This window comes from Lissotriton vulgaris, chromosome 8 (assembly GCF_964263255.1).
Source record: "Lissotriton vulgaris chromosome 8, aLisVul1.2, whole genome shotgun sequence".
Taxonomy (NCBI): domain Eukaryota; kingdom Metazoa; phylum Chordata; class Amphibia; order Caudata; family Salamandridae; genus Lissotriton; species Lissotriton vulgaris.
In genome coordinates this window covers 806,535,171-806,548,413 of record NC_141696.1, presented here as the reverse complement: position 1 = coordinate 806,548,413, position 13,243 = coordinate 806,535,171, and positions in this window count along the sequence as shown.

Below are 13,243 nucleotides of genomic sequence, written 5' to 3'. Positions count from 1 at the left end.
CTGGACTGTTCCCATGAGGCACAGGGTCAGACTGATTTGCATATAGCCATGTCTAAACTGGGGTGGCAGAGTGGGCTAAAGAACGGTGATGGATTAAACCCAGATCTTTTGACTGGGTGTGAGTGTTTGATTGATTCAGATGCTCCGTCCATCACCACCCCCTTTTGAACCGCTTTTGGCCGCCATAAGTGTGGCAGGGTATGCTCAGACGTGAGTCCCTTGCTCACTTTGCCACTGGATTCAAGCAAGCCGGGCTGAAGACGGCTGGAATGCCAGAAACCAGTCCTCGGTAGCTTGTTTCCGTTCCAGGGAAGACATGGCTTGGCAGTTCGGGCTGGACTGTTCCCATGAGGCACAGGGTCAGACTGATTTGCATATAGCCATGTCTGAACCGGGGTGGCAGAGTGGGCTAAAGAACGGTGATGGATTAAACCCAGATCCTTTGACTGGGTGTGAGTGTTTGATTGATTCAGATGCTCCGTCCATCACCACTCCCTTTTTTACCGCTTTTGGCCACCATAAGTGTGGCAGGGTATGCTCAGACGTGAGTCCCTTGCTAACTTTGCCACTGGATTCAAGCAAGCCGGGCTGAAGACTGCTGGAATGCCAGAAACCGGTCCTCGGAAGCTTGTTTCCGGTCCAGGGAAGACATGGCTTGACAGTTCGGGCTGGACTGTTCCCATGAGGCAAAGGGTCAGACTGATTTGCATATAGCCATGTTTGAACTGGGGTAGCAGAGTGGGCTAAAGAACGGTGATGGATTAAACCCAGATCTTTTGACTGGGTGTGAGTGTTTGATTGATTCAGATGCTCCGTCCATCACCACCCCCTTTTGTACCGCTTTTGGCCGCCATAAGTGTGGCAAGGTATGCTCAGACGTGAGTCCCTTGCTCACTTTGCCACTGGATTCAAGCAAGCCGGGCTGAAGATGGCTGGAATGCCAGAAACCAGTCCTCGGAAGCTTGTTTCCGGTCCAGGGAAGACATGGCTTGGCTGTTCGGGCTGGACTGTTCCCATGAGGCACAGGGTCAGACTGATTTGCATATAGCCATGTCTGAACTGGGGTGGCAGAGTGGGCTAAAGAACGGTGATGGATTAAACCGAGATCTTTTGACTGGGTGTGAGTGTTTGATTGATTCAGATGCTCCGTCCATCACCACCCCCTTTTGTACCGCTTTTGGCCGCCATAAGTGTGGCAGGGTATGCTCAGACGTGAGTCCCTTGCTCATTTTACCACTGGATTCAAGCAAGCCGGGCTGAAGACGGCTGGAATGCCAGAAACCGGTCCTCGGAAGCTTGTTTCCGGTCCAGGGAAGACATGGCTTGGCAGTTCGGGCTGGCCTGTTCCCATGAGGCACAGGGTCAGACTGATTTGCATATAGCCATGTCTGAACTGGGTTGGCAGAGTGGGCTAAAGAACGGTGATGGATTAAACCCAGATCTTTTGACTGGGTGTGAGTGTTTGATTGATTCAGATGCTCCGTCCACCACCACCCCCGTTTGTACCGCCAATGACTCCTGTTGGTCATCAGACCTAGGACCCGCACCCACTCCCTCCAGCCACACCAGAAACCGCTGCATCATCATTGACCTGCTTCCTCACTCTGTGCATGCTACCTAAGATCTTCAAGTAGCTAGCTCTACACATGAGATGCACCATGACACAGGTCTTCATCACCGGCAAACTGGACTACAGCAATGTCCTGCACATAGGAATCACCTCACATCTGCTACAGATACTTCAGACCATACAGAACACCGCAGCCAGACTAATCCTCTGCCTTCCCTGATGAATCCACATTACATTCCACCTCAGGCAACTCTACTTGCTCCCCATACAGAAGAGATGCCAATTTAAGCTGCTGACCCACACACACAAGCTTTAACACAACCAATGACCCGCATGCATTCACTACCACCCGAACTTCCACCAACCATTGAGAAAACTAAAGGGCTGGCTGATCTAAATGAGTTTGAAATTGCAAAGCCTGTCATTCACGAAATCTTAAGATTTGCAGTTCAAAATATATATCACAATGTAGTAAAAATAAATTGCAAGTAAGAAAAGTGCTTCTGACAACCTAAGTGCCTGTTTTAATACATACTGAATTAAAAAGAAAAGGAACTAAGTCAAGGACAGCCCTTTCTCCATTGCGAGTTAATAAGTAATGCATCAGTGATTTGTGATCTAAATTATGGCTGCAAACCATTGATGTTTTACAGAAACTCAAACGTTGTTGTGAACAAATACAAATTTGTAAATTGAAAGCTATCACAGAGGAACAGCTCCTACCTTGTGAATGGTGGCTGCTGATATCAAGGGTTGCGGAAAGTGGTACTGGAACTAATGTCATCTACTGCCTGCTAAAACCAATTCAGTGCCCAAACACGGACAAAGATTTCTTTTAAAAAAATGTTAGGATACAGTTAATATGAATGCAGGTGCAGAGGACTGCTGGCCATCACAGGCCTTCATACCTGCATTGGCAGCCATGCAGATGAGTTACAAACAGATTTCTGCATCATGAATATTCATGAGGCAAGGGTTTTGCATCCCCCTGCGTACCCGCATTTTGTATTGTGAAACATTAGACATCAATCACATCGCAAGATGAAGGTGGGAGTCGCAAACATGTCAGTGAGCAAAGGCACTGTCTAGTTTGTGCAACCATGCCTTTGTATTTCAAGTTCTCATTTCTTTATCAAAGGAAGGCGTTGTTAACCTGGTGGAATGAAGATAATGCTATCAGAATGTTCAACCCAATGAGGCAGAACATCATATTTAAATATTAATCCTTGCATCAGGTACATAATATCGCTTCCCTGTTATCATTTTAAACGTACTGACAATTACAATGGGGACATGATTGCTAATATCTGGTGTATGCCTAAGTCTATTGTAGCTCCAATGTAACTCATAACATTAAGATGTCTACTGAAGGGGTAACATTTATTTGACTCTCACTTTCTACCTGCATCCTTGGGTCAGGACTGAAGTACTACCTTCTTCTTCAGTCCTGCCTGAACCACACATCCTCTTTTGCTTCTGCTGCCCAATTGCTACTTCTCCTATCAGCGTTACACCTGCTGTGCTACCTCTTCCCCTTGATAGACCCTTCTATGTCCCACCACCACCCCAAAGAGTCCCGCCCCTTCATGTCTCCACCATTTCATTCTGTTCTCACACTTCCATCATTTCATTCTATTTTACAACACACAGTGGGTACATTAGAACAACATCATAGCAGGCATAATCTGATAGTTGTAGGTAAGGGTAACTTCATTACCATTAACTGAGCCCAACAAATGACCATTTCCCAAAATATATTATATACGAATTCTGAGATCTACCTCTCACAATACATTTACCTTTTGAATTTATTTCTGCACATCTTGCTTCACCTGCATATGCTCATCCCAGATTAAGGACAGTAGAGAAAGACCGCTGCACATTGTAGAGTCCTACCCAGCGCGGAAACCCACCAATGACTGTTCCCCACACGAAGAGTAGTGACATAAGTGTTTATTCTTCAATGTGTAAGCAAGACCTCAACTTTCTAAACCAACATTCACTTCTTTACCCTCCAATGCCCTTGTCACATGTCTACAAAGTCCATCGGAAACCAAAATAATTCTGTAATTCTTTATTTATATGATACTAAATCTCCCCCTTTGTTAAAAAAAAGTAAATATTTTTTTTATAAATAAATAGATACGCAAATAATTACAGACACACATGCACTTATAACTCTTCAATGAGCCTTCATGGCGCTTGGATCACACATCTTGATTGGGTCATCGGACACCGGGAGCTGGCAGTCGAAGAGTCAGCAATCTGCATGGTTGAGGGGGAAACAACAGCAGTCACAGGATCATCCACTGTCTGTCCAAACGTAGTCTCTACAGTGATATCGATGTTTGGTGAGTCATGCACCACAAGTCAGAAATTTGAAGAATCTCTCATAAGGGCGCGGAGATACCCCTCAGGGGGTCGAGTCCTGCGCTATACAAGCACATAAATAAATAAATAAATAAATAAAGGGACTTCTCAGGAGGTTGGGTACTCACCATGTGTCCTTTGGTGGTTCTGACAGTAAAGGGTTCAGCCTCAAAAGGAGCATCACATTTTCTCTTTCTAGATTGCTGAACTAATCCTTGATCCCTTCTCTTAATAATGTATTTCAGTTTCAACATATCACTGTCTTGGCTTGTGTCAGTGATAATTTGCTCTAATGACATGGCAGCTGGTTTGTACGATTTTACGATGAAGTTTCTGTAGGCTTCAGCTGTCTTAGACGGTGTACTAGGACATTGTATCAGCATTCTTGAAAAATATTCAGCAGGATTTTGATCATACACTGGACGGTGAATGATGGTGTAGGTGTATTACCAGAAATCTCAGATCCCAACATTCAATACAAGGTGGTTTTTTGGCTTTTGAATGGCCTAATACTGTAAATAATGCTCGATGATTGGGCACTACTGTGAAAGGTTTCCCATATAAGAGCACCTGGAAATATTTAGAAGCCCACATCACCTCCAAGTGTTTTTCTCAGGTTGTGAATAAGCACATTCTGCTTGTGACAAGCTTTACTGGCATATGCCACAGTACGCCTCCGGGCATTTGGCTGTCCATTGTATATTGCACCTTGCCGAACAGGGCTCGCATCAACTGCAACTTCTGTGTTATGCATTCACTTTGTCCCAATCACGGAGACAATACTGGAGCCAATGCTGGACATCCTATCCCTTTCAGAAAAGCATGAGACCAAGAATGAGACTCCTTAATGATGCACTGTTCAGAGGGGGAAGGAGGGTAGGGATAAAATAAGAAAATAGAGACTCGCAGTACTGGATCTGCCATGTGGTGATGCACACTGCTTAACAGGATTTGCCACTTCTAAGACCTTCTGTGTTTGTGATGGTAGGGACGCATGGTATTGTGAAGACACAATACACTGCAAACAACAATAAAAGGCACTTATCATTAGTACACTAGCAGGTCTTCTTATACATTGTCATTGCAGTAAATATAGTAACATTCACTTGCTTGCTTCTTCTACAATACGGCATTAAAGTAGGATAACCAGGTTCACAGATAGGAATTTCTGAGACCCACGAGGATGAACTCAAAATACTGATTGAAGACTCAGACATTTCCAGGATAAAACTTGAAACATGGGCTGGAGTTTCTGGCACTCCCAAGGTTACACTCGAAACATGGGTTGGAGTTTTTAGCACTTCCAAGGTTACACTCCAAACTCGGGTTGGAGTTTCTGGCAATCCCAATGTTGCACTCGAAACATGGGTTGGAGTTTCTGGCAATCCCAATGTATACTAGGAATACAGATTGGAGTATGACACTCCCAAGGTATACTAGGAACACAGGTTGGAGTAAGACGCACCCAAGGTATACCAGGAACATTGATCTTGGTACAAGGATCCCGCATGAATCAAAAGCTCTGAGGAGAATTCTCTAGGCACTAATGTTCATCAGAGTAACACAGAGCAAAGTCTCTAGTCCTTGTATAAACACAGTTCAAAGGTCAAGGTTGTAGGAGGGGTCTGAAGCAAGAACAATCAGCATGAACTGGAAGGAAGTCAGTGGAAGGAAACTTGAAGATAAGTCTATAATCTTGAAGACGCTAATACTCCTGCCTGCTAACTACTAATTAAGGATAGTGCACACTAACTTGACATCAAGTACTTAGACTAGTACTTCAACTTGACCTAAGTTTAAAGAAGGTCTGAGGTCTTGACTCAGGAAGTTGCCAAGGAACTAGAGTAGCTGAACAGGAGGCTGGAATGAAGGATGCAAGGAGGGAGCTGGAGCCAAGGATATCGCCAGAGGAGCTTTGAACTGCAGCCAAGAAGTGCACTGCTCAGGTCCAGTGGATTTTTCAGGTATTTTTCAAACTCATCACTACCCAAGGGGGAGGGGGAGAATAGTACCAGGGTAAGACCTGGGTTCCCAAAAAGGGTTGGTGTCATGACTGTTGGGACATCGAACTGGAGACCCTGGCGAGAAAGCAAGAACAATGCCTCTTCTCCACCTGCAGTAAATGCAGTTGTCAATCCCCAAATGTGATCTCAGGAGAGCACTGGCCATGTCAGAGAGCTCACTGAGGTGACTCTAGTAGGGGATGTGGATGTAACCACGTTAGCTCTCTGGCCCACTAACATGGAAACATACAGACAGCATCCTGTTATTAATGGAGTTAGGGGGGAGGCATTGAGAGACACTCGTGCTAATGTTACCATGGTGACCAAGCAATTGGTGTCCTCTGAACAGTATCTGCCTGGAAGGACCTAATAACTCACCAATGCTGACAATGTGACAGTAAACCATCCCATGGCAATGGTGTACTTTGACTTGGGAGGATTTGCTGGCCAAAAAGAGGTTGCAGTGTTTTCATCCATTCCAGTTGATTGTTTGTTTGGAAATGATTTGGAGTCATTAGCCTGGGCTGAGGCAGAACTGAACATCTATAAAGAAATGCTTGGAATCCTACACTGAGTGTTTGTAAAAACCAGAGCACAGAGCAGAGCCCAGAGTGAAAAAGAGGCACTAGAGTCTGGAAGAATTGCCCAGCCCTCCAAGAGAAAAGGCAAGCAGACTGGGGAGCCAGCTGCACATCAGACACCAGACCCTTCTCCTCAGGGGGAAGAATAGTCAGTCAGCCACAGAGGGAACTGAGTCTTAGGAGTTATTGCTTACCAGGCTGAGCTTGTTGGCCCAGGGAGACTGTCTAGGGAAGATCTGTGCCTGGGGCAGAGCACCCGTCCCACTCTTGAAAGCCTGTGACAGCAAGTTGCTGCACAGGAAGGAGGTGATGTCAGTGGTTCCCACAGAATCTAGTGGAAGGAGGGGATACTTTATACTGAGGCAAGAGACCCCAAACCGGGTGCAACTACGAGAGTGGTAGTGCCTCAGGAGTTTAGGGAATTACTCCTCACTTTGGCCCATGCCATCCCCCCAGCTGAACACCTTGGCCAGACCAAAACTTGAAGTACGCTACTCAGCCACTTCTACTGGCCAGGGATGTACCAGAAAGTGAGGGAGTTTTGTAACTCCTGCCCCACCTCTCAAGCTAGTGGCAAGACAGGTGGCCATGCAAAGACCCACCTAATTCCACTCCCAAGTGTTGGGGGTTCCCTTTGAAAGGGTAGGGATCGAAACTGTTGGTCTGCTCAACCCTCCTGGGGTATCAGGAAACAGATATATTCTGGTGATAGTGGAGCATGCCACCAGGTATCCTGAGGCTATTCCCCCTTAGGACTACCACTGTCCCTGCAGTAGCTAGGACCCTCCTTTGTATCAGGCAGTCAATTTAACTTTATTCGATCTCACAAAATAAGATCATAAAAGTGCAATACATCATAAATTCATATTCACTCAAACAGTACAAATCAAATACATTTAAAAGAGGGGACAGATAAAAACGGGTAAAAACCATAAATAAAGCTAAAACTAAGAAACCCTCAGTTATAATATTCATCCAAATCACAGTATAATGTGCAAGAAACACCATAACAATTTAAGAACAGAGTTAAAAAGTGTTTGACTTGTCCCTTTTGGCAGGTTCACCCCTAAACTTTTTGCCTGTCAGCTAGCCTTTTCCTTGTGTAGTGGTAGTGGTTTTAGACCTCTAGGCACTTAATCAATGTGGTCCAGTGTAAATTGCGTGCGCTCTCTCTGTTACATTTGTAAGGTTGGCCTGCCCTCCCATAGGAATGCATGGGGATGTGTGTCCACAGTAATTCCTGGTATGAGAGGATTGCAGGGGCGAGTTTAGTATGTATGAACTCATGAGAATAAATGCTGCGCAATGGTGTGCGCATATCTATGGTGCCTGGTGGAGAAATGCCACTTTTAGAAGTGAAGAACCGCTGCCTTAGGGGCCCGGCGGCGCAGGGTACGCCTGAATCTTCGAGTCCTTCCTGCCTTGCTAAACAGAGACACGGGACACTCCGTCTGGGTACGTCGAACAGATTTGTTAGCTGCAGCTAGTACAGTTGTCTATGAAGTACGCAAGGGTATATTCATAAGAGACTGCCACTTTACTCTGTGGTGCACGAGTTTATATACATTTGTCATACACAATAGACAATCCAAAATACAGACATGATTAACCAAGGCAAAGGTTTAAAAACAAATTATCAAGTGACTTCAAACAGACCCGGTTGTTGGCTGTATTTGTCGCTCCTCCTGTCGAGTTAATCAACGTACACAATACAATCCGACATGCCGGTGGCAAAAAACGTTTATGTACTCCAAGAGGACAGTCGTGAAATAAGAGAATGCACAAGAGGAATAGCGAAGGCCAGCAGGTGAGATAAAGCCAGGAAAGAATGGTGTGAACCAACAGATAGTTAAGACAGGGATTTGTCAAACCAGACATAGATTAGTGTACTCGGCCAGACCCTGACACTTGGCTAACAAACAGGGGCAAGGATAGGTTACCTAACACGTGAATGAAAAAGACGGCAAAAACATCTCATTTGCATCGTTGCCTGAGTGAGGGCAATGCAAAATGGCGGCATAACACAAAATGGCTGCTAGATACAAACGAGTCGAAAATTGTAGAACCTCAGACCCTCCTTTTGCATTACTCAGGCAATACACCAACCCCATGTTAATCTGAGTCGGAATCAACATCAATGGCCATAAAGTCAGCAATTTGTTGCTGTACCATCATTCTAATGTTCTCTGATTTTGGGGACGCGGGCTTCGGGACACACATGGTGGCAAGTAATCCACAAATAGCTGGACCACACTGTATGCACAGGCAGCAAGAGAAAATGATGGCCAATATTGCTCCAATGAATGTCAATGTCTTCCATCCCCAAGTGGATAATAATCCCCAAAACCATTCCATAAAAGACCAATCTCCTTCGTCCTGATGAATCGACTCGGAAATGGTATGTAATTTGGAGATGGCCTGGTATACTGTCGGAGCGTCATCAGGAATATAAATACAGCAACTGGACCTGATCAATTTACAGACTCCTCCTCGGTCTGCAAGGATAACGTCTAGTGCAATTCTATTCTGCAACGTCATAAGACGATCGGCCTGAAGTTCTGCCGTGATGTTATTCAAAAAACACAGTTGATGGACAGAATGTAGAACAATGTCATACATTCACCCCAGTACAAGGATCTGGGCCTAAATCCATCGTTTTTTTGCACTCCACACCACCCTGGGTTAGACACTGGCTATATGCAAATCAGCTCTGACCCTGTGCCCCATGGGAACAGTCCAGTCCGAACTACCAAGCCATGTCTTTCCCAGAACGGAATCAAGCATCCAAGGACCGGTTTCTGGCTATCAGCCTTCATTCAGCCTGGATAGCTTGACTCCAGTGGTGTGGAGTGCCTGGGACTCACGTCTGAGTATACCCAGCACACTCGGGGTAAAAATTGCAAAAAACACAGTTGATGGACAGAATGTAGAACAATGTCATACATTCACCCCAGTACAAGGATCTGGGCCTAAATCCATCGTTTTTTTGCACTCCACACCACCCTGGGTTAGACACTGGCTATATGCAAATCAGCTCTGACCCTGTGCCCCATGGGAACAGTCCAGTCCGAACTAGCAAGCCATGTCTTTCCCAGAACGGAATCAAGCATCCAAGGACCGGTTTCTGGCTATCAGCCTTCATTCAGCCTGGATAGCTTGACTCCAGTGGTGTGGAGTGCCTGGGACTCACGCCTGAGTATACCCAGCACACTCGGGGTAAAAATTGCAAAAAACACAGTTGATGGACAGAATGTAGAACAATGTCATACATTCACCCCAGTACAAGGATCTGGGCCTAAATCCATCGTTTTTTTGCACTCCACACCAACCTGGGTTAGACACTGGCTATATGCAAATCAGCTCTGACCCTGTGCCCCATGGGAACAGTCCAGTCCGAACTACCAAGCCATGTCTTTCCCAGAACGGAATCAAGCATCCAAGGACCGGTTTCTGACTATCAGCCTTCATTCAGCCTGGATAGCTTGACTCCAGTGGTGTGGAGTGCCTGGGACTCACGTCTGAGTATACCCAGCACACTCGGGGTAAAAATTGCAAAAAACACAGTTGATGGACAGAATGTAGAACAATGTCATACATTCACCCCAGTACAAGGATCTGGGCCTAAATCCATTGTTTTTTTGCACTCCACACCACCCTGGGTTAGACACTGGCTATATGCAAATCAGCTCTGACCCTGTGCCCCATGGGAACAGTCCAGTCCGAACTACCAAGCCATGTCTTTCCCAGAACGGAATCAAGCATCCAAGGACCGGTTTCTGGCAATAAGCCTTCATTCAGCCTGGATAGCTTGACTCCAGACGTGGGTCCCAGGCACTCCATACCACTGGAGTCAAGCTAGCCGGGCTGATGAGAGGTGTTACCTCGAAACCGGTCCGGTCCTCGGATGCTTGATTCCGTTCTGGGAAGGACATGGCTTTTGTAGTTCGGACTGGACTGTTCCCATGGGGCACAGGGTCAGAGCTGATTTGCATATCGCCATTGTCTAACCCAGGGTGGTGTGGAGTGCAAAAAAAGATGGATTTGGGCCCAGATCTTTTGACTGGGTTGAATGTGTGACATTGATCCACATTCGGTCCATCACCTGTTTTGTTTGCAATACCGCCATAAGTGCGCTGGGGATGCTCAGACGTGGGTCCCAGGCACTCCACACCACTGGAGTCAAGCTAGCCGGGCTGATGAGAGGTGTTACCTCGAAACCGGTCCGGTCCTCGGATGCTTGATTCCGTTCTGGGAAGGACATGGCTTTTGTAGTTCGGACTGTACTGTTCCCATGGGGCACAGGGTCAGAGCTGATTTGCATATCGCCATTGTCTAACCCAGGGTGGTGTGGAGTGCAAAAAAACGATGGATTTGGGCCCAGATCTTTTGACTGGGTTGAATGTGTGACATTGATCCACATTCGGTCCATCACCTGTTTTGTTTGCAATACCGCCATAAGTGCGCTGGGGATGCTCAGACGTGGGTCCCAGGCACTCCACACCACTGGAGTCAAGCTAGCCGGGCTGATGAGAGGTGTTACCTCGAAACCGGTCCGGTCCTCGGATGCTTGATTCCGTTCTGGGAAGGACATGGCTTTTGTAGTTCGGACTGGACTGTTCCCATGGGGCACAGGGTCAGAGCTGATTTGCATATCGCCATTGTCTAACCCAGGGTGGTGTGGAGTGCAAAAAACCGATGGATTTGGACCCAGATCTTTTGACTGGGTTGAATGTGTGACATTGATCCACATTCGGTCCATCACCTGTTTTGTTTGCAATACCGCCATAAGTGCGCTGGGGATGCTCAGACGTGGGTCCCAGGCACTCCACACCACTGGAGTCAAGCTAGCCGGGCTGATGAGAGGTGTTACCTCGAAACCGGTCCGGTCCTCGGATGCTTTTTCCCGTTCTGGGAAGGACATGGCTTTTGTAGTTCGGACTGGACTGTTCCCATGGGGCACAGGGTCAGAGCTGATTTGCATATCGCCATTGTCTAACCCAGGGTGGTGTGGAGTGCAAAAAAACGATGGATTTGGGCCCAGATCTTTTGACTGGGTTGAATGTGTGACATTGATCCACATTCGGTCCATCACCTGTTTTGTTTGCAATACCGCCATAAGTGCGCTGGGGATGCTCAGACGTGGGTCCCAGGCACTCCACACCACTGGAGTCAAGCTAGCCGGGCTGATGAGAGGTGTTACCTCGAAACCGGTCCGGTCCTCGGATGCTTGATTCCGTTCTGGGAAGGACATGGCTTTTGTAGTTCGGACTGGACTGTTCCCATGGGGCACAGGGTCAGAGCTGATTTGCATATCGCCATTGTCTAACCCAGGGTGGTGTGGAGTGCAAAAAAACGATGGATTTGGGCCCAGATCTTTTGACTGGGTTGAATGTGTGACATTGATCCACATTCGGTCCATCACTTGTTTTGTTTGCAATACCGCCATAAGTGCGCTGGGGATGCTCAGACGTGGGTCCCAGGCACTCCACACCACTGGAGTCAAGCTAGCCGGGCTGATGAGAGGTGTTACCTCGAAACCGGTCCGGTCCTCGGATGCTTGATTCCGTTCTGGGAAGGACATGGCTTTTGTAGTTCGGACTGGACTGTTCCCATGGGGCAGAGGGTCAGAGCTGATTTGCATATCGCCATTGTCTAACCCAGGGTGGTGTGGAGTGCAAAAAAACGATGGATTTGGGCCCAGATCTTTTGACTGGGTTGAATGTGTGACATTGATCCACATTCGGTCCATCACCTGTTTTGTTTGCAATACCGCCATAAGTGCGCTGGGGATGCTCAGACGTGGGTCCCAGGCACTCCACACCACTGGAGTCAAGCTAGCCGGGCTGATGAGAGGTGTTACCTCGAAACCGGTCCGGTCCTCGGATGCTTGATTCCGTTCTGGGAAGGACATGGCTTTTGTAGTTCGGACTGGACTGTTCCCATGGGGCACAGGGTCAGAGCTGATTTGCATATCACCATTGTCTAACCCAGGGTGGTGTGGAGTGCAAAAAAACGATGGATTTGGGCCCAGATCTTTTGACTGGGTTGAATGTGTGACATTGATCCACATTCGGTCCATCACCTGTTTTGTTTGCAATACCGCCATAAGTGCGCTGGGGATGCTCAGACGTGGGTCCCAGGCACTCCACACCACTGGAGTCAAGCTAGCCGGGCTGATGAGAGGTGTTACCTCGAAACCGGTCCGGTCCTCGGATGCTTGATTCCGTTCTGGGAAGGACATGGCTTTTGTAGTTCAGACTGGACTGTTCCCATGGGGCACAGGGTCTGAGCTGATTTGCATATCGCCATTGTCTAACCCAGGGTGGTGTGGAGTGCAAAAAAACGATGGATTTGGGCCCAGATCTTTTGACTGGGTTGAATGTGTGACATTGATCCACATTCGGTCCATCACCTGTTTTGTTTGCAATACCGCCATAAGTGCGCTGGGGATGCTCAGACGTGGGTCCCAGGCACTCCACACCACTGGAGTCAAGCTAGCCGGGCTGATGAGAGGTGTTACCTCGAAACCGGTCCGGTCCTCGGATGCTTGATTCCATTCTGGGAAGGACATGGCTTTTGTAGTTCGGACTGGACTGTTCCCATGGGGCACAGGGTCAGAGCTGATTTGCATATCGGCATTGTCTAACCCAGGGTGGTGTGGAGTGCAAAAAAACGATGGATTTGGGCCCAGATCTTTTGACTGGGTTGAATGTGTGACA